Raw genomic sequence first — 19,432 nt, 5'->3', positions numbered from 1 at the left:
CCAGATGTTAGTAAGGGGGACATTGCAGGTTTGACAGAGCTGAGTTTGCCAATGTTGTTTCTGGTGCCTAGGTTGATGCCTGGTGGTCTGCCTGGTTTCATTGCTTTTTGAAGGCTTTGGGCAGAATTTTCCCAGATTTGCACTAAGTGCAGTAGTGGGCGGGTAAAACGACATTTTACCCGCCAGCCAGATGCAGGTTTTCACGCTGAATTGTCCCAAACCTGCCTCATTATTTATGCACTCCGGGGAAACATGCCATTTCCATGGTGGGTGGGTTCTCATTCACCGGCTGGCCATCAACCGGCTGCTGCATCACGCCAGGCACCATGTTTAAAGTCCAGCTGCAAGCACAGCGCTCATTACTTCCAGCTCACCACTGCTGCACGGGAGACATGGCCAGCAAAGGAAAAAACCGCAGCCCCCTGCCTCAACAACTGGTCCCTCGAGTGACTGCTCGATGCAGTGGAGGCCCAACGGGATGTCCTGTACCCCCACTCTGGCTGCAGGATGGGCAGCAACGTGACCAATCCGGCTTGGGAGGCGGTGGCCGCAGTGGTCAGTGCCAATGCCCTTCAGAGGAGGACAGCCACCCAGAGCCGCAAGAGGATGAATGATCTCCTCCGTTCCACTAGAGTAAGTCACTCTTCTCATCACTCTCAACTCTCACACTCACAAACCCATCACACATCCACAGGGCCCTCACTCACTGACAGTTCAAGGGACATCACTATTCACTCTCACACATGCAGTCATTGTCCTCATCCTGTCCATGGGACCACTCACCACCCACACAGGCCTGGCATTCTTATCATCTGGCCTGACAGGCATCTTGCTTATTCTTTCTCCACCTCTATCCATGCAGAACAAACTGGGACACAACAAGGGAGAGAGGTCATGGACCGGTGGTGGAATGCCCGAAATCAAAGTCCTCACAGACTTTGAAAACAGAGCCATCCAGCTGGCCGGCGAGGATCTGGACCAGTCCTGTGCTAACAGTGAGGTCAGCGCTGCTCTACCAAGTGAGGATCCAGCAGTGCAACATCCATCAGACAACCATGCTGTGAGTGATGTGTCCTCTTTCACAGGTCACTGCCATACACTAACTATCTCTCCTTGCTTTCGCAGGCACATCTGGGAAACAGCCGACAGAGTCCATGACCCGGGGCCTCCAATCAAACCCCAAAGAAGCCTCTGAAGAGGAATCTGAAGGCACCCTTCTTGAAGTCCCGTCACAGTGTTGACCCACACCCTCCACCAGCTCAGAGACACACATCTCGGAGGGACCTAGCTTTAGAGTAGCCTCAGGATCACAATCTGGTGAGCACATCACACTGTCTGATCCACAGCAGCCAGCGGCAGGGACTTCCCATGTATCCGGCACTCGGAGGACTGCTGGAGGACCAACATGTTGCTGAGTTTTTGAATATTTGTTTATGGCATGCAGGCGTCACTGGCTAGGCCAGCATTTATTACCCATCCCTAATTGCCCTTGTTCAGAGGGCATTTAAGAGTCAATCACATTCAAGTCAGATGACGAGCCTCTGAACTCGGTCAAGTCACAGTTGGTGGAGCTGCAAAGGCAAGTTCGGGAACATCAGGAAGGGATGTCCACTGCACTCCACAGATTGCAAGTCACGATGGAGGAGTCTGACCACATTCAGGCTGAGGTGATAGCGCCGGCATGTCAACACACCAAGGTCAACACTGGTTAGGAGACCTTGAAGCCATGAAGACCTTGGTCCAGGACATCGCTCCTGCACTGCTGCATGGTCTCAACTCCATCGCTGCTGCCATAGTTGGCCTCCAACAGTGTGTATGCGAGATGGGTGCCAGGGAGCTCGATCTCACTCCAACTACTCCAGCTCTTCAAGGAGTCAGCCTGGGGCCCCCGGACACCCATAGGGAGGAGGGTCAGCAAGTGCACACTCCAGGCCCATCCATTCAGGTGATTCTGGGAATGACCGGCCCATCCGAATCCCTGTTCCCTGCGACCTCAGCAGCTCCAGCTCCACAGGCCAAGGAGGGTGCCACTTCCACACAGCAGGAACCCGAAAGCAGGCTGGGGCTCTCCAAGTCTCAGCCCTCCAGAGGACACCCACCAAAGTCATCACAGACAGGGCGTCGCAGTCAGCAGGCTGCCTCCACCTCCGCTATGGATGTCAGGGGAGCACAAATATGTAGCAGCAGGGTTCGGAAAGTTAATGGACAATTAGTTGCACAGCCTGGGCACGAGTGTTGATCAGTTGTACATAATGTTCACTAGTGTCAATAAACTACCAAGAATGTCTCCCTGTCTATGGCCCCTTGTTCTGATAAGCAGTGTTTGTGTTACTCAGATGTGAAACCTTTCTGCACAAGATAAAGGCAGACGTCTCAGTCCAGGGCCACTTCCCTGTGCTCTGTGCAGCCTTCAGATCAAAGTGATGGTCCAGCCTCACACTCCCTGGAAACATTACTGATGCCTGCACCTCGGCGGTGTTGGTCATTGCTGTTAGAATGTAGTGACCAGGTGCCACATAGTTTTCTCATACCCTGTGTGCTCTCAGCACCTTTAAGGAGGGGCTGGCTCTGATGTTGTGCCCCAGCTCCTGAAGGGCTCAGGTGCTGAAGGCAGACAAAGCATCAGGACTTCTAAAGTTTCAAGGTTGCGACTCTATGATATGATCCTGACCACAGAGCGCAAGCAAGCTGCCCTCAGCTTGTCCTGGTACTCATGTGCAGTGGCTGTACCTTGGCTGGTGGAACGCTACTGACTTTCACGGGGGAGACTGCAGATGGTCTTGCAGTTCGCCCCCAAGCAGCTCTGACCTATAAGGCCCGGCTTGAACTGCACCAGCTCAGCACAAGTGACAGCAGTCTGAGCTGGATGACTGATAGGCAACAGCAAGGGCACTGGTGGAATAGCTGTGCAGGGAGAAGGAATGCTGTCACCCTAAGGGAAGACAGCAGGTTTGTACTCCACGGAGCCACTGACTCACCAACGGGGCAGCACCTCAGCAATCTTAGTAATCTTCTGGAGCACAGATTGCTGCACTGCTGTGAGAGCCTACACACCCAATTGAGCACTGAGATCTGCACCCACTATGACAGCAGTTTAAGCCTGTATGACAACAGTCACTGAAATGTTGGGAGGATTCCACCTGTGCTACAGTAAAAGTTGAGACAGCAGCAACCAGATGCACCATCAAGTGTCAATCCACCGGTATTGACTGGTGACCGATATTCACCGATAACTCTCATGGTGTTGGCCACCACTTCTATGGTGGAATGGGCAAACTCTGACGCACTGCAGCCTGACTCTGAATGTTCGGAAGGCCTTTCAAAGCCCAAGCATTTCAGTGTGCATTGATCTTTATCAGTGTTCTCCTGTAGGCTGTCCCATCAAAGTCCTCAACTGAATCCCCTGCAGCAGAACTCAACTGTGACCTCACCTATCGGGAGCTGTCACCTTTCCCTTCGATCTTGCTGAATTCCGCCTGTGACCATGACTCATCATGTGCTGATCTATACCAGCATTGAAATTTTGCAGTGTGCCAGTGGAAGGGGTCATCAACAGTGCTATTAAATGGCACTTACTTAGCAATAACCTGCTCATTGACGCTCAATTTCAGTTCCACCAGAGTCACTCAGCTCCTGACTTCATTACAACCTTGGTTCAAACATGGACAAAATAGCTGAACTCCTGAGGTGAGGTGAGAGTGACTGCCCTTGACATCAAGGCCGCATTTGGCCCAGTGTGGCATCAAGGAGCCTGAGCAAAACTGGAGTCAATGGGAATCAACGGGAAAACTCTCTGCTGGTTGGAGTCATGCCTAGCACAAAGGAAGATGGTTGTGGTTGTTGGAGATCAATCATATCAGTTCCAGTACATCACTGCAGGAGTTCCTCAGGTTAGTGTCCTAGGCCCAACCACCTTCAGCTGCTTCATCAATGAACTTCCTTCCATCATAAGGTCAGAGGTGGGGATATTCGCTGATGTTTGCACAATGTTCAGCACCATTCGCGACTCCTCAGATAGTGAAGCAGTCCATGTCCATATGAAGCAAGACGTAGACAATATCCAGGCTTGGGCTGACAAGTGGCAAGTAACATTCGTGCCACACAAATGCCAGACAATGACCATCTCCAAACAGAGAGAATCCAACCATCACCCCTTGACTTTCAATGGCATAACCATCACTGAATCCCCCCATTATCAACATCCTGGGGGGTTACCGTTGACCAGAAACTGAACTAAACTAGCCATATAAATATTGTGGCTACAACAGCAGGTCAGAGGCTAGGAATCCTGTGGCGAGTAACTCAACTCCTGACCCCCCAAAGTCTGTTCACCATCTACAATGCTCTGAAGACTCAAAACGTTAACTCTGTTTCTCTCTCCACAGATGCTGTCAGACCTGCTGAGTTTTTCCAACATTTTCCGTTTTTATTACAAGGCACAAGTCAGGAGTATGGTGGAATGCACTCCACTTGCCTGGATGAGTGCAGCTCCAACAACACTCAAGAAGCTCCATCAGGACTATCCAGGGTGAAGCAGCCCTCTTGATTGGCACCACATCTACAAACATTCACTCCCTCCACCACTGATGCACAGTAGCAGCAGTGTGTACCATCTACAAGATGCACTGCAGGAATTCACCAAGGCTCCTTAGACAGCACCTTCCAAACCCACGACTGCTACCATCTAGAAGGACAAGGGCAGCAGATAGATGGGAACACCACCACCTGGAAGTTCCCCTCCAAGCCACTCACCATCCTGAATTGGAAATATATCGCTGTTCCTTCACTCTTGCTGGGTAAAAATCCTGTACCCACACCACATGGACTGCAGCGGTTCAAGAATGCAACTCACCACCACCTTCTCAAGGGCAATTAGGGATGGGCAATAAATGCTGGCCCAGCCAGTGACGCCCACATCCCATGAGTGAATAAAAAAAAACCTGAGCTGGTGGCTGCAGCTATCATATCATGGGAAGATGCATACTTCTCCCTTTTGTGGGTAGCTCTTCCTCTTACTCTTGTCTCATGATGCTGTCCAGGCAGCAGCTCTTCTGTTTCTGAAAGCATACAAACAGGAAGGGAAGGTTGGGATGAGGGAAGTGGCAGTGGGGAGAAAAGCAGGCGTTCACGGTCACATTATTTTCAGCTTCCACTTGATTCCACTTGATTCCACATCTCAGGATGAGGGTGAGGAGGAAGTTGAAAAGGGGCAAAAGGTTGTCACTTCCTGGACAGCCTCAGTTGCACTAGATGCCACACACTGTGTGCCTCTAGCGCCATAATGCGGAAGTACTCTCCTTCACGAGTCTCAGGGGATAGAGTCATGAAGGGTCAAGGATGTCATGGAATGGCTGCAGGACATCCTTCGGGAGGAGGGGGATCAGCCTGAAGTCATGGTCCACACTGGTATCAACGACATAGGTAGGAAGAGGCATGAGGTCCCAAAAGCAGATATCAAGGAGTTGGGAAGGAAATTAAAAAGCAGGACCTCAAGAGCAGTAATCTCAGGATTACTTGCAGTGCCACGTGTCAGTGAGCATAGCAATAAGAGGATTGATCAATTAAATACATGGCTTGAGAATTGGTGTAGGAGGGAGGGCATCAGATTTCTGAGGCATTGGGACCAGTTTTGGGGCAGGTGGGACCTGTACAAGCTGGACGGGTTACATCTTAATAAGACGGGGACTGATATACTCACAGGGAGATTTGTTCGTGCTGTTGGGGTGTGCTTAAACTAGCTTGTCAGGGGGGTGGGAACCTGAGGGGTGGCCCAAATTGGAAGGAAGTTGGTAACAGGAAGTAGTAGTGAGACAAGAAGGCAGGAGAAACAAAGCAGAGCATCAAATATGCTTCAAATGCAGAATGATGTCACAAAGACAAAGTTAAGGACACTCCACATGAATGTGCGCAGCATTTGCAAAAAGGTCGATGATCTAAAGGCACAAATAGAGGTAAATGGATGTGGTATAATTACCATTATGGAAACATGGCTGCATGGTGACCAAGACTGGGAACTGAATATTCAAGGATATTCGACGTTTAGGAAGAACAGACAAGAAGGGAAAGGAGGTGGAGTTGCAGTGATAATAAGGGATGGGATTAGTGCGTTAGTAAGGGATGATCCCAGATTGGAAGAACAATGTGTGGAATCTGTTTGGGTGGAGCGAAGAAACAGCAAAGGACAGCGGGCATTGGTTGGAGTTGTTTGTAAGCCGCCAAATAGTAATGGTAATGTGGGGTATGGTATTAATCAGATGAGAGAAACATGTAGCATGGGCAATACAGTAATCATGGGTGACTTCAACCTGCATGTAGGCTGGGTAAACCAATTGAGCACTAATGCTGTGGAAGATGAGTTTCTGGAGTGTGTTAGGGATGGTTTTCAAGAGCAGTATGTTGAGGAGCCGAGTAGAGGCCAGGCTGTTTTAGATCTAGTATTATGTAATGAAAAAGGGCTAATTAATAATCTTGTTGTAAAAGAACCTTTAGGAATGAGTGATCACAATATGATAGAATTTTACATTGGACTGAATCTTCGGCTTGGCAAGCAGGGGCTTGGCCCGCTCGCCAAGGCGTAAAATGATGCGTGGTGATATGGGCATGCATCCCGACATTATGGCGCGTCATTCAGACTTTCAGTTCAGCGGACGGGCACCCAAGTCGGCTGCGCACCTGCCGAACTGTCAAAGGCCTATTAAGGCCATTTAACTCTCAATTAAAATAATTAATGGAGCTGCCCGTCCAACCTTAAGGTTGGTGGGCAGGCGAAGAGCCCAGGCGGCCTTCGCATTTTTTATGGAACCTCATCCACAGGCAGGATGAGGTTTCATGAATTATTTTAAATTATGGCAAAAATTTTTATTGAAATGAATGCGCATGTCCCAGCTCATGTGACAGTTTCACATGAGGGAACATGTCATAAAAATTTCCTCACCACTTTATTAAACGTTTTGGACTTAAAACTAATCTCACAGAAGTGCCTCAGGGAGATTTCTGTGCTCTTTTGCGCACATGCGCGCGGAAGAGTGCACTCCCGACTCAGGCAATCCCCCTCTCCACCCGCACAGGGAGCGCACAGTGCTTCCGAATGCGATTCACGCTGGGCAGGCCTTAATTGGCCCGCCCACATAAAATCGCGGCGCGGACCTGATGGGGGGCGCCGATCAGGTCTGTGCCTGCCTGCACTCGCTCCTGCCCAGCCCATCTGACAGGTAGAAAATTCTGCCCATTATGTTTGAACGTGAGGTTGTTCATTCTGAAGCAAAGGCGTTAAAGTTGAATAAAGGAAATTATGAAGGCATGAGGGACAAATCGGCTGAGGTGGATTGGGAAATGGTATTAAAAGGTATGACTGTACATAGGCAATGGATAATCTTCAAAGAACTATTACATCACCTATACTTTCCTTCAAGGTGCAAAAACCCCAAAAAAGTTAGTCGACCATTGCTGACAAAGGAAGTTAAGAATTGTATAAGATTAAAAGAAAAGGCTTATAAAGTTGCCCAAAGTGGTAGTAAACCTGAGGATTGGGAGGTTTTCAAAATACAGTAAAGGAAGACCAAGAAACTGGTAAAGAAAGGGAGAATAGAATATGAATACAATCTAGCAAAAAACATAAAGACTGACTGTAAAAGCTTCTATAGGTTTTAAATAGGAAGCGTTTGGCTAAAACAAATGTGGGTCCATTACAGGCAGAATCAGGAGAATAGAGAAATAGCAGAAAAGCTAAATGATTACTTTGTGTCTGTTTTCACTGAGGAAGATACAGGAAATCTCCCAGATTTAGATATCCAAGGGACTAGGGAGAATGAGGAGTTGAAGAAGATTAGTATAATTAAGAAGGCTGTATTGGAGAAATTAATGGGACTGAAAGTTGATAAGTCCCAGGACCTGATATCCTGCATCCCTGAGTGTTGAAAGAGGTTGCTATAGAGAGATGCATTGGTGATCATTTTCCAAAATTCTATAGACTCTGGAATGGTTCCTGAAGATTGTACAAAATTATGAGGGGAATAGATAGAGTGGACAGGATAAAATTGTTTCCCTTGATGGAGAATTCTAGAACCAGGGGACATAGATTCAAGATAAGTGGCAGAAGGTGTAGGGAGGACATGAGGAAGAACTTTTTTACGCAGAGGGTAGTGGGTGTCTGGAATTCGCTGCCCAATTTGGTGGTAGAGGCAGAAACTTTAAACTCTTTTAAAAAGTACCTGGATCTGCACCTAAAGTGATGTAAGCTGCAGGGCTATGGGCCGGGTGCAGGAAGGTGGGATTAGAAAGGGCACCTGGGTGTCCTCGGGCTGGCATGGACAAGATGGGCCTCCTTCTGTGCTGTAACTTTTCTATGGTTCTGTGGTTCTATTGGAAGGTAGCAAATGTTACCCCACTATTTAAGAAGGGAAGGAGAGAGAAAACCAGGAACTACAGACCTATTAGCCTGACATCAGTAGTAGGGAAAATGCTAGAATCTATTATAAAAGATATGATAAATAGATACTTGGATAATCATGACCTGATTGGGCATAGTCAGCATGGATTTGCAAATGGGAAATCATGTTTGATGAACTTGTTGGAGTTTTTTGAGGATGTTACTAACAAAATTGATAAAGGAGAGTTAATGGACATCGTGTATTTGTATTTTCAGAAGGCCTTTGATAAAGTCCCCCAAGGAGGTTGATTAGCAAAATAAAAGCACATGGGATACGAGGCAACGTTTGGCATGGATGAAGGATTGGCTAACAGGCAGGAAACATAAAGTAGGAATAAACGGGTCATTCTCACATTGGCAGGCTGTGACTAGTGGGGTACCGCAAGGATCAGTACTTGGGCCCCAGCTGTTCACAATATACACCAATGATTTGTGGGGATCAAACGTAATATTTTCAAGTTCGCAGATGATACAAAGCTAGGTGGGAATGTGTTGTGAGGAAGATGTAAAGCGGCTGCAGGAGGGTTTGGACAGACTCAGTGAGTGGGCAAGGACATGGCAGATATGGAACATGTAATGTAATGCGGAAAAATGTGAGGTTATCTACTTTGGTAGAAGGAACAGATGTGCAGAGTATTTCCTAAATGGTAAGATATTAGAAAGTGTAGATGTACAAAGGGACCTTGGTGTTCTTGCCCATAACTCACTGAAGGCTAACAAGCAGGTGCAGCAAGCTGTTAGGAAGCCTAATGGAATGTTAGCCTTTATTGCAAGAGGATTTGAGTACAGGAATAGTGAAGTCTTGCTTCAATTGTATAGAAGTTTGGTTAAACTGCACCTGGAGTATTGTGTGCAGTTTTACCTCAGAAAGAATATTATTGCCATAGAGCGAGTGCAACAAAGGTTCACCAGACTTGTTCCAGGGATGGCAGGACCGTCTTATGAAGAGACATTGGACAATAATGTCTGTATTCTCTAGAGTTTCGGAGAATGAGAGGTGATCTCACTGAAACCTACAAAATTCTTAAGGGAGTAGACAGGGTAGATACAGGTTGGGGAGTCTAGGACCAGGCGACACAATTTCAAAATAAGGGGAAGCCATTTAGGACCGAAATGAGATTTCTTTAAATTTCTTTACTCAATGGTTGTGAATCTTTGGAATTCTTCACCCCAGAAGGCCGTGGAAGCTCAGTCATTCAGTGTGTTTAAGGTAGAGATTGATAGATTTCTGATTAACAATAATGTAAAGGGTTATGGAGATGGTGTGGGTAAAAGACATTGAAGTGTTCGATCAACCGTGATCGTATTGAATGGCGGAACAGGTTTGATAGGCTTAATGGCCTTCTCCTCTTCCTATGTTCCTATTAACTTTGACCACCAGTGTGAGGCTATTGTATTTATTTCCATGGCGCCATCCACCTCCCAGGTGACATACTTCTATTCCCTGTTCAGGCTATCTTTCAAGGGCTTTATTCCCACCCAAGGGAACATTGCTTTTCTCCTGGAATCCACCTGGGTAACCAGAGTATCCAGTGAGGTGTCAGTAAACCCAGGAGCCCTCTCCCTTGTCTGCTGTGATATCTTTCCATAGCTTCAAAACAATTTTCTATCCACCATGATTTCAATGGGTAGAGAGCCTTCAAGAGGAACAGGTTACCTTGATCACATGATCACCAAGCAACACTACTAGGCTTGACTGCTGTATGCAGGGACTACAGGCAATATGGAGACCAAAGGAGCACCTAGGGAGCAGCATTGGAGAGCACTGGAACTGCTCGCTTAATGCAACTATCAGTCGAATGAGGTGGGTAGGTGAAAATTGTATAAAAGCCAAATACTGTGGATGCTAGGGTTGTGAAATAAAAACATAAAGTGCTGGAAAAACTCAACAGGTCTGGCAACATCTGTGGAGACAGAACCCTGTGTTCTGAAGAAGGGTTATATTGGACTCGAAATGTTAACTCTGGTTCTCGCTCCACAGATGGTTCTAAACCTGATGAGTTTTCTGGCACTTTCTGTTTTTACTTCAGATGAAAATTGTATTCTGCCCGTCTCGATTTCAAAGGTCATGGGCTGGCAAGAGGCTATGAAGAGTATTATTACAGAGGTGGAAGTGACAGGGCATGATGAGGTCAAAAGTTCAGCTCAGAGTCAAAAGGACAGCAAAGTTATGAACAGTCTTTTCAGCTACAGACAGTGGTCAAGGAGAGGCTTAAAGTTGGTGACTAAGGAACGTAGTTTTTGGTAGTGGTTGAAGAAAATAATTTGTTCTTCCCAATATTTAATTTCAGAAAATTTCTGCTAATCCTATACTTGATGTTGGACACGCAGCATGGAGTATTCAAGAGAGGTGTAGGGTAGAACCATGTGGTTGATAGTGAGGAAGAAAGTTGTAGACTGCAGGAAGTTATCAATAGTCAAGTGGGCAGAAAAATGGCAAATGAAATTCAACCCAGTGCAGTGTGAGATAATGCATTTGGGGAGGATTAACAAAGCAAGTGAATACACAATAAATGTTCGGACACTAAGAAGTGTAGAGGAACACAGGGAACTTAACATGCATGCCAAAGATTCCTGAAGATTGGTATAGCGGTTAAGAAGCCATATGGGATACTTTCTGTTGTTAACTGAGGCATAGAATATAAGAGGAGGGAAGTTATGCGTATACAATGCTGGTTGGGCCACAGCTAGAGTATTGCATGCAGTTCTGGAATCTGCTTTATAGGAAGGATGTGATTGCACTAGGGAGAATGCAGAGGAGATTTACCAGGGTGTTGCCTGGGCTGGAAAGTTTTAGTTATGAGGAGAGATTGATAGACTGGGGTTATTTTCCCTGGAGCAGAGGAGATTGAGGGGGGGACATGATCGAGGTGTATAAAATTATGAGGAGCATAGATAGGTTAGACATAGAAACATAGAAAATAGGAGCAGGAGTAGGCCATTCGGCCCTTCAAGCCTCCTCCGCCATTCATTATGACCATGGCTGATCATCCAACTCAATAGCCTGCTCCCACTTTCTCCCTATATCCTTTGATCCCTTTCACCCCAAGAGCTATGTCTAACTCCTTCTTGAAAACATACAATGTTTTGGCCTCAACTACTTTCTGTGGTAGCGAATTCCACAGGCTCACCACTCTCTGGGTGAAGAAATTTCTCCTCATCTCAGTCCTAAATGGTCTACCCCATATCATCAGTCTGTGACCCCTGTTTCTGGACTCCCCCACCATCGGCAACATCCTTCCTGCATCTACCCTGTCTAGTCCTGTTAGAATGTTATAGGTTTCTATGAGATTACCCCTCATTCTTCTTAACTCCAGCGAATATAATCCTAATCAACTCAATCTCTCCTCATATGTCAGTCCCGCCATCCCAGGAATGAGCCGGGTAAACCTTCGCTGCACTCCCTCTATAGCAAGACCATCCTTCCTCAGATAAGGAGACCAAAACTGCACACAATATTCCAGATGTGGTCTCACCAAGGCCCTGTACAATTGCAGCAAGACTTCCCTGCTCCTGTACTTGAATCCTCTCGCTATGAAGGCCAACATACCATTTGCCTCTTTACCGCCTGCTGCACCTGCATGCTTACCTTCAGCGACAGGTATACGAGAACACCCAGGTCATGTTGCACATTCCCCTCTCTCAATTTATAGCCATTCAGATAATAATCTGCTTTCCTGTTTCTGCTACCAAAGTGGGTAATCTTGCATTTATCCACATTATACTGCATCTGCCATGCATTTGCCCACTCGCTCAGCTTGTCCAAATCACACTGATGCATCTCTGCATCCTCCTCACAGCTCACCCTCCCACCTAGCTCAGGTACACAGGAAGGAACTTTTCCCCTTGGTGGAGGGGTCAATAACCAGGGGGCATAGATTTAAGTTAAGGGGCAGGAGGTTTAGAGGGGATGTGAGGAAGAACTCTTTCACCCAGAGGGTGGTTGGAATTTGGAACTCACTGCCTGAAAGGGTGGCAGAGGCAGAAATCCTCATAATATTTAAGAAGTATTTGGATGTGGACTTGCGATGCCATGGCATACAAGGCTGTGGGCCTAGTGCTGGAAAATGGGATTAGAATAGTTAGGTACTTGTTTGACTGGCGCAGGCTCCATGGGCCAAAGGGCCTTTTTCTGTGCTGTAGACCTCTATGATTCTATTACTCTATGAATTGGAGGTAGTCTTTTGTTTTGGGTTGTAAAATCGGTCAGGTGGTAGAAAGTGGGATAAATGGATGTACTATGAAAGGCAAGTGGTATTCTCAGAGATATGTTCTAAATCATTAATTTTTCATTATATTTATTTGTGACTTGGATGGCGTAATGGAGAGTTGCATATCCAAGTTTGCAGAAGACACTAAGGAGAAACAGTAAGTCATGCAAATGGGAGCAGGAAGTTACAAAGGGACATGGATAAATTAATTAGGTGGGAAAACTATGGCAAATGGAGCTCAATGTGGACAAACACGAGACCATCCACTCTGGATCCGAGAAAGATAAATCAGAGTATTTTATAAATGATGAGAAACTGGGAATAAACTGCAAAGGAGTAAAAATATTTGCTGGTCCAAGTACATAAGTGATTAAAAGCAAGTAGACAGATACAAAACACAATTAAAAAAGTTAATCAAACACTGGATTTAACTTCAAAGGGGCTGGAATACAAAGGGGAGAAGTTACACTTTAGTTGTACAGACCCCATCTGGAGTATTGTGTTCAGTTTTGGACGCTGCACCTCAGAAAGGATATATTGGTCTTGGAAGGGGTGCAGTCCAGATTCACCAGAATGATAACAGAGTTTAGAGAATTGAGGAAAATCTGCACAAACATGGCTTATATTCTCTTAGGTATTGAAGATTGAGGGCCGATTGATTATGGCATTTAAAATGTCACAAGGATTCAATAGGGTAGATATGGAGAAACTATTTCCTGTGGAGGGGAAATCAAGAACAGGAAACATCTGCCAGAATTTTATGTGGAGGCGGTGCCTTTGCCCCTCAACTGAAAAGTCGTAGGTGAGTCCACCTCCGCTTAGCCAGATCACCCCAGTGATCAGGCAGTTAATTGGCCTGGGAGGAATTCCCACCTCCAAGAGTTGCAGATGAATTAAATGAACGGAAGCTCTCCAGTCCCAGCTGAGACCTTAGGCAGGCCTTGAAGAAGAGACGCCATGGACTCGGAACTTAAAGCTAAGTCTGGGGTTTTACTGGGGCCAGGTTGGCAGGCCCTAGCAAGCGGCATGGGGATTGAGTTTGTCACGGCAGGGGAATGAAAATGCAGCCCTGCCATATGGTGCCGACAACTCCCATTGCAGGTAAAATCCCATCAGTGGCAGGAGGACGAGGCCCTTAAGTGGCCATTAATTGGCTACTTAAGGGCCTCAAATGCCCCAGGGGTGAGCAGGCCACCAAACGCCTCCACCATCGCAGGTAAAATCCCAGAGGAGATGGGGAGATGATAGGAATGGTGCCACTACCATGGTGGCCAATTTTATACCTCCACTTACCAACTCTAGGGAGGGGTAAAATTCTAGTCATCATTTTAAAAATAGAACTAGGCCATTCAGGAGTGAAATCAGGAAGCACCTTTTCACACAAAGGATAGTAGAAATATGGAGGTGCGTGCCTGGCAAGGTTGTTGCTGCTAGGACAATTTGAGCTTTTAAGACTGAGATTGATGGATTCTGTTAGGTCACGGAGATTAGACATGATGCAATTGACTAAGGGAGCAGGCTTAGAATCATAGAACGCTTAAGGCACAGAAAGAGGCCACTTGGCTCATCGTGTCTGCGTCGCCCAAAAAACGAGCCATCCAGCCTTATCCCACTTACCAGCATTTGGAAGCTCTGAAGCATTGTGAACTGTGAGGAGGATAGCTTAGAACTTCAAAAGGACATAGACAAGTTGGTGGAATGGGCGGACAGTTGGCAGATGAAGTTCAATACAGAGAAATGTGAATTGATTCATTTTGGTAAAAAGAACATGGAGAATAATGTAAAATAGGGAGTACAACTCTAATGGGGGTGCAGGAGCAGAGAGACCTAGGTGTACATGTGCATGTCATTGAAGGTGGCAGGACAGGCTAGAGAACATTAATTGAAGCATACAGTATCCTGGGTTTTATTAATTGAGGCATAGAGTACAAGAGCAAGGAGGTTATGTTGAACTTGTATAAGTCACTAGTTCGGCCTCAGCTTGAGTATTGCATCCAGTTCTGGGTGTCACACTTTAGGAAGGATGTTAATTCATTGGAAACAGTGCAGAAAAGATTCATGAGAATGGTTCCTAGCATGAGGAACATCAGTTATGAAGATAAATTAGAAGTTAGGAGTGTTTTCCTTGGAGAAAAGAAGGCTGTGAGGAGATTTGACAGAGATATTCAAAATCATGAGGGGTCTGGACAGAGTAGAAAGGGAGAAACTATTTTCACTCGTGAAAAGATTGAGAATGAGAGGGCACAGATTTAAAGTAATTAGTAAAAGAAGCAATGGTGATATGAGGAAAAACTTTTTCACGCAACGAGTGATGAGAGTTTGGAATGCTCTGCCTGAGAGTGTGGTGGAGGCAGGTTCAACTGAAGTATTCAAAAGGGAATTAGGCTTTTATTTGAAAAGATAGTATGTGGAGGGTTATGGGGAGAAGGTGCTAGAATAGAACTAGGTGAGTTGCTCATTTGGCAAGTCAGTGCAGACATAATGGGCCAAATGGCCTTCTTCGCCATAACAACCCTGTGATTCTGTGGTCTATAGCCCTGCAGGTTACGGTCTTTCAGGTGCATATCAAGACACCTTTTAAATGAGTTGAGGATTTCTACTTCTACTACCCTTTCAGGCAGTGAGTTCCAGACCCCCACAATCCTCTGGATGGAAAAACTTTTCCTCATCTCCCCTCTAATCTTTCTACCAATCACTTTAAATCCATGCCCCCTAGTCGCTGACCTTTCTGTTAAAGCAAATAGGCCCTTCCCATCCACTTTATCCAGGCTCCTCACAATTTTGTACATCTCAATCAAATCTCCCCTCGGCCTCCTCAGTTCCAAGGAGAATATCCCCTGCCTACCCAATCTTTCCTCATAGCTACAATTTTCCAATCCTGGCAACATCCTCGTAAATCTCCTCTGTACCCCCTCGAATGCAATTACACCCTTTCTGTAATGAGATGGCCAGAACTGTACACACTACTCAATTTGTGGCCAAGCTAATGTTTTAAGTAGTTCCAGCAAAACCTCCCTGCTCTTATATTCTATGCCTCAGCTAATAAATGAATGGATTCCAAACACCTTCTTAACCACCTTATCGACCTGTCCTGCACGTCAAGAATGTTGTACCCTCCATTCCTTTCACACTAAAACTATCCAATCATTTCCCTACTACTAGGGTCAGACTAATTGGCCTGCAAGTATTCAGTCTATCTGTCGCTCCCTTTATAAACAAAGGTACAATGCTAGCAGACCTCCAATCCTCTGGGGATTGGAAAATGACAGTCAGACCCTCCGCAATTTCTTCCCTGACTTATTTTAACTGCCTGGGGTACATTTCATCTGGCCCTGGTGACATCCACTTTCAAGGATACTAATCCCCTTAATACTTCCTCTCTCCCCATGTTTATCACACCCAATACTTCACACTCCTCCTTAACTACGATGTCTGCATGTCTATTTTGTGAAGACAGATGCAAAGTATCCATTAAGAACCATACTAACATTCTCTGCATGTTACCCTTTCGGTATTTTATGGGCCCTACCTTTTCCTGAGGATAACTCTTACTCTTAATGTATTGATAAAGCATCTTTGGATTCACCTTGATTATGCTTCCCAATGTTCTTTCATGCCCTCGCTTTGTTTTCCTAATTTTCTTTTGATTTGACCCCTCAACTTTCTACACTACTCTCAGCTTTCTGTAGTATTGAGTTCTCGGTGTCGGACATAAGATTTCTTTTTCTGCTTTATCTTACCCTGTAAACTTTTTGACATCCAAGGGGCTCTAGATTTGGCCATCCCACCCTTTTCCTTTTTGGGAATGTCTTTACTCTGAACTCTTTGAATCCCCCTTTGAATGCATCTCATTGCTCTGACACTCATTTACTTTCAAGGAGCTATTTCCAGTCCACTTTTGCTAAATCACCCCTCAACTTAGTGAAATTGGCCTTTCTCCAATTTAGTACTTTAACTCCTAATCTATCTTTGTCCTTTTCCATAATTATGTTAAAACTAACTGAATTATGATCACTGCCACCAAAATGCCCTCCCACTGCCACTCCTTCCACCTGTCCACCTTCGTTTCCTAAAACTAAATCCAGAATTGCACCCTCTTTTGTTGCAATTGCTACATACTGGCCAAAAAGGTTCCCCTGAATGCACCTCAAGAATTCTGTTCCCTCCATTCCTTTCACACTAAAACTATCCCAGTTAATACTGGAATAGTTAAAATCCCCTACTATTCCTGCCCTATTGTTTTTGCACATCTGAGAGGTTTGCCCACACATTTGCTCTTCCATCTCTCTCTGTCTTTTTAGGGGTCTATAGTACATTGCCAATAGTGGGACTACCCCTTTTTTGCTCCTGAACTCAATCCATATGGCCTCAATTGATGATCCTTCTAACATATTATCCCTTCTTACGGCTGTAATTGCTTCTCTAATCAAAATTGCTACCCACGCCAACCCTTGTGGGACTAAATGGCATGATCCTGTTTCGCTGCATCGCTGGAACAGACCTGACAGAAATTGAATCTGTCATAATGTCTAGTTCCTCCACTGTACTCTAGAAGGGGCTAAATTTCTGCTATATATGTTTTACAGGTAAGTAGGAAATGGCTATCAGACCACATTTAGAATATTGTGAGCAATTTTGGGCCCCGTAAATCAGGAAGGATGTGCTGGCCCTGGAGACGGTCCAGAGGAGGTTCACAAGAATGATCCCAGGAATGAAAGGCTTAATATATCCTCAAAATATAGTTTGGGGACTCTGGGACTATACTCGATGGAGTTTAGAAGGATGATGGGGGATCTGATTGAAACTTACAGAATACTGAAAGGCCTGGATAGAGTGGATGTGGGGAAGATGTTTCCATTAGTAGGAGAGACTAGGACCCGAGGGCACAGCCTCAGAGTAAAGGCAAAATCTTTTAGAACAGAGATGAGGAGAAACTTCTTTAGCCAGAGAGTGGTGAATCTATGGAATTCATTGCCACAGAAGGCTGTGGAGGCCAGGTCAGTGTATTTAAGACCAAGATAGCTAGGTTCTTGACTGATAGGGGGATCAAAGGTTACGGGGAGAAGGCGGGAGAATGGGGTTGAGAAACTTATCAGCCATGATTGAATGGCGGAGCAGACTCGATGGGCCGAATGGCCTAATTTCTGCTCCTATGTCTTATGGTCTTATGGCTTAAATTAAATGGTGTGTGTGTCAACCACAGCTCAGTTGGTAGTTCTCTCACCTGAGTCAGAAGTTATTGTTTCAAGCTCCATTCTAGAGAATTGAGAACAAAATCTAGACTGACACTCCAGTGCAGTACTAAAAGACTGCCACACTGTCAAAAGTGTTACCTATCAGATAAGATGTTAAACCAAGGTCCTGTCGGTCCTTTTAGGCAATATAAAAAATACCATGGCATTATTTGAACAGCTGGAATACCCGGAACATAGGAACACAAGTAGACAATTCAATCTCATGAGTCTGTTCTGTCATTCAATTATATCATGGCTGATCTGTATCTTAACTCCATCTACCTTACTTGGTTCCTTAACTTTTAAGACGTTTGCCAAAATATAACAACCTCAGTTTTGAAATCTTCAATTGACCTAACCTCAACAGCCTTTTGAAGGACAGAGTTCGAAATTTCCACACTTTTTATGTGAAGAAGTATTTTCTGGCACCACAGTCTAGCTCTACTTTTAAAGTTATGCCCCTTGTTTTGGACTCTCCCAATAGTTTATTGACCTATCAAATTTTTTATTCACCTTAAGCACCTCAATTAGATCAACCCTAAATCTTAAAAGCTTAATCTATGCAATCTACCCTCATAATTTTATCTTTTTAGCCTCAGTGTAATAGCACGCTAGGTGTACCTGCACCAGGTGGACTGCAGCAGTTCAGGAGGTTAGGGATAGGCAACAAACATTGGCCTTGCCCACATTCCATTTAAAAAAAGTTCTGGTTATCTTCGCTGCACCCCTCCAAGGCCCAAATATCCTTCCTGAGATGCTGTGCCCAGAACTGATGTTTCAGATGGGGTTTAACCAGTGCTTTGTACAGCTGGAACATAACTTCCACCCATTTGTATTCTAACCCTCTTGAGATTAAGGTTAATATTCCATTTGCCTTTCTGATTACTTTTTGTTGTACCTATCAACTAGATTTTGGTGATTTCGATTCTTTACCCCTCCACAGTTCCTAGCTCACAGTTTGCTCATTCCCTTATTCTAGCAGTGCTCCTTTGCAAATTTCTGCCCTTATCTATACTATTTAGGTGTTATAGTAAATACACCATACACAATGCCACCTCAGTAGTGTCATATTCTATTGTCCTGGTCAATATGTATTCTTCATCCAACATCACTTTATTATTTGGTCATGTACCTCATTATTGTTTGTGGGACCTTACTGTGTGCAAATTGGCTGCCCTGTTGCCCTCCATTAGAACAGTGCCTACACTTAAACAGGTTTGAGGTATCCAAAGTTTGTGAAAGGCGCTATATAAATGCAAATCCTTTCCTGTTCCTTTTATAGTGACCTATCAGGCAACTGGATGGTTCTGTCAGCTCATCCTATTTAAGTGACAGCTTGACTCAATGGTAACACATTTGATTCTGAGTTGGGAGATTATGGTTCAAATCCTCCTCCAGTGCTAGAGAGGACTTTACATTGTTGGAGGTGGACATTTTTGGGTGAGAAATTAAACTAAGGTCCTGTCTGCACTTCTTGAAGAAGAAGAATCAGGAATTTTGTCAATATCTGACCAATGTCCCCTATAATTCCCCTTCACTGTGTGAGGCTGTTTGTTGTC

The sequence above is a fragment of the Cetorhinus maximus genome, chromosome 3 (genome assembly GCF_964194155.1).
Source record: "Cetorhinus maximus chromosome 3, sCetMax3.hap1.1, whole genome shotgun sequence".
Taxonomy (NCBI): domain Eukaryota; kingdom Metazoa; phylum Chordata; class Chondrichthyes; order Lamniformes; family Cetorhinidae; genus Cetorhinus; species Cetorhinus maximus.
This window is presented reverse-complemented; position numbering follows the sequence as displayed.